This window comes from Polyodon spathula, unplaced genomic scaffold (genome assembly GCF_017654505.1).
Source record: "Polyodon spathula isolate WHYD16114869_AA unplaced genomic scaffold, ASM1765450v1 scaffolds_1496, whole genome shotgun sequence".
In the NCBI taxonomy this organism is placed as follows: domain Eukaryota; kingdom Metazoa; phylum Chordata; class Actinopteri; order Acipenseriformes; family Polyodontidae; genus Polyodon; species Polyodon spathula.
In genome coordinates, this window is record NW_024472975.1 from 7501 (window position 1) to 10000 (window position 2500).

Consider the following 2500-nt stretch of genomic DNA (forward strand, 5'->3'; position numbering starts at 1 on the left):
CATATTCAGGCAGGCCTAACACACGCAGCAGGCCAGTGTAGCAGCAGCAGCAAAGCGCCCTTTCGCCGGGGCGGAACGGCAGATGCGTTTTGGGAGGAGTTCCCTGTTTTTGTTTTGCGTGCGTGGCCTCGCTGCCGCTTGGCAGAGGGGAGGGCCTTTGGGCCTTTGGGCCGGCCGGAAGGGCTCGGCCACCAGCAAAGGCACGCTCCGGCTTCTCTACAGCTCGAATGAACCTTTCGCCTTTTACTAAAGATTTCCGTGGAGAGGAGCATTTACGAGTTCGATCCAATTTTTGGACAGCCCTTCCCCTCAGGGAGGGGCTCCACCTGGAGTTTAAAAGCAGAACGAGCACAGAAAGGGCGGTCCGCCAAAGCAACTCTCCGCACCCTTTCCTTCTTCCTTCCTTCCTTCCTTCCTTCCTTCCTCCCTCCGCCCGCCCCGCCCGCCCGAGAAGCAAGTACCACGACTGCTGCGGCGGGCGGCCGCGCCCGGGGCGTTTGGCCAAAACCATTGTGGGCATCGCTTCTCGACCTCTTGGCTCATACCAAGTGAGTGTCTAGAAGGCGAAAGGTAAAGATCTAGAAGGCGTGAGCTTGATAGAGACTGATCCGGAAATGGAAGAAAGGTATGGGAAGAACACGCTTCGATTCCAGCTAAAAGATCTGACTGGCCTATGGGGAAGAAGGAAGTTCGTGTTGGAAGTCGTCTTTGGTTTGTTCGAGTTGGGAGCAGACGATGTCCATTGCCTGAAGGAGAACATCGCTAAAGGCTTATTCGACCTGACTTTGAATACAGAAGAGGAGTGCCTGAAGGTGTTAAGGAAATATGAAGAGAATAAGGAGCAGTTGCCAGCCAGAGTTTTCAACCTGGAGCCATTGTTTCTGCAGGAATGGAGAACAGTTTTTGTTACAATGGCCTGTCCTTTCTTTCCAGTGGAGGATATTACTACAGCTTTGAAAAGGAGTTTTGAGTTGAAGAGCGAGTTCCCAGTTAAGAACCTGGATTCTGAAGGTTTGTGGAATGGAATGTATAAGTATATTGCTAGGCTGCGCACTAAGGAGGGGAATATGATTCATGTCAGACCGGATTTGATGATTGGAACTGTTAGAGGGACTCTGTATTACAAAGGTCAGCCCAGAGTGTGTTTTAAATGTGGCCGGTGTGGACATTTTGCTGCAGAGTGTGAGGAGGTTGTTTGTAGAAACTGTTTGCAGACGGGACATGTTTCTAGGGACTGCCCCAGAGGAATGTTGTGCAATCTCTGTGGCTCAAAAGAGCATATGTACAGGGACTGTCCGAAAAGCAAGAGAAGCTATGCTCAGGCAGCCAGTGAAGGAACAAAGAAAAAAGAGGATACAGAGGAGAAGAAAACAGAGAAAGAAAAAGAATCTGGGAAAAAAGACAATGAGAAGGACAAAGGAAAGAGTGTTGGGGGAGGAGTCGCAAATAAAGGAGGCGGAACGGCGGGAAAATGTGGAACTGAGGAAACAAAGGGAAGAGGCGGAGACCCGAGAAAGGAAGAGAAGGAAGGCAGTTCCACAGATGACCAGCAGAGGTCCCGGGAAGAGCAATCTGTTGCCGACCCAATGGAGGGAGTAGAAGGAGAGGTACAGAGGAAGAGGAAAGATAGAGAAGGGAAGGATGAGAGGACCGCTGAATGCCAAACAAGGAGGATGAAAGGAGGAGAGGAGGGAGCAACATCAAGTTCGAGTTGGGGTGATAGGGTGGAGGAAGAGGTAAAGAAGAAGGAGGAAGAGGTAAAGAAGAGGGAGGAAGAGGTTAAGAAGAAGAGTGTCGTGTGGACGGAGAAAGATGTAGAGCATTTAATGAGGGTGGCATGTCCTAGGGACTATGAAAATTTAATGAGATGGAAGGAGAGGATAAGAGGAGCGAGGGTTTCGCATTTAGAATGGAAGGAATATGAAGAGGAGAAAATGAGAATTTTTCTGGAAGCAAAGAAGAAGGCGGAAGAAGCGGCGAGAAAGTGAGGGAAATAGTTTAGAGTAGTTTTGGGTTCTTTTTTTGTGAACTTTGAATTTTGAGATTTACAATTTTTGAAAGGGTGTTGGGTTTTTTGTGGATTTATAATATGGGTCTTTTTTTGTGGTTTTTTTTGGGGAACTTAGAATTTTGAGAATTATTAGTTTTGAACGGGTGTTGTATTTTTTTGGGGAATAAATTGAGAATAAAATTGCAAAAAAAAAAAAAAAAAAAAAAAAAAAAAAAAAAAAAATCTGTTCTTATCAGTTTAATATCTGATACGTCCCCCATAGGGGGACCGTCTATATTAAATGGATTTTTGGAAGCGGGAGATGGAAGCGGGGCTTGCTCCGTCCACTCCACGCATCGACCCGGTATTGCAGTACCTCCGGGAACGGTGCCCATTTCTCAGAAAGGTCAAAAGAGAGAGAGAGAGAGAGAGAGAGAGAGAGGGAGCGAGCGAGCGAGTTCTGCCGAGCGAGGAAGAGAGAGCCTACTCGCTCGCTCTACCTCTCCTCGT

At 47.9% G+C, this 2500-nt stretch overlaps 1 non-coding gene and 1 pseudogene across 1 annotated transcript; both read left to right on the forward strand.

Annotated features, from left to right (window-relative positions):
* The first annotated feature begins 202 nt into the window (after nt 1-202).
* Nucleotides 203-320, forward strand: LOC121309817. Its single transcript, XR_005948696.1, has one exon. It is a non-coding gene; the product is annotated as a U5 spliceosomal RNA (small nuclear RNA).
* A 1839-nt stretch (nt 321-2159) lies between these two features.
* LOC121309800 lies at nt 2160-2388 on the forward strand (annotated as a pseudogene).
* The last annotated feature ends 112 nt before the right edge of the window (nt 2389-2500 follow it).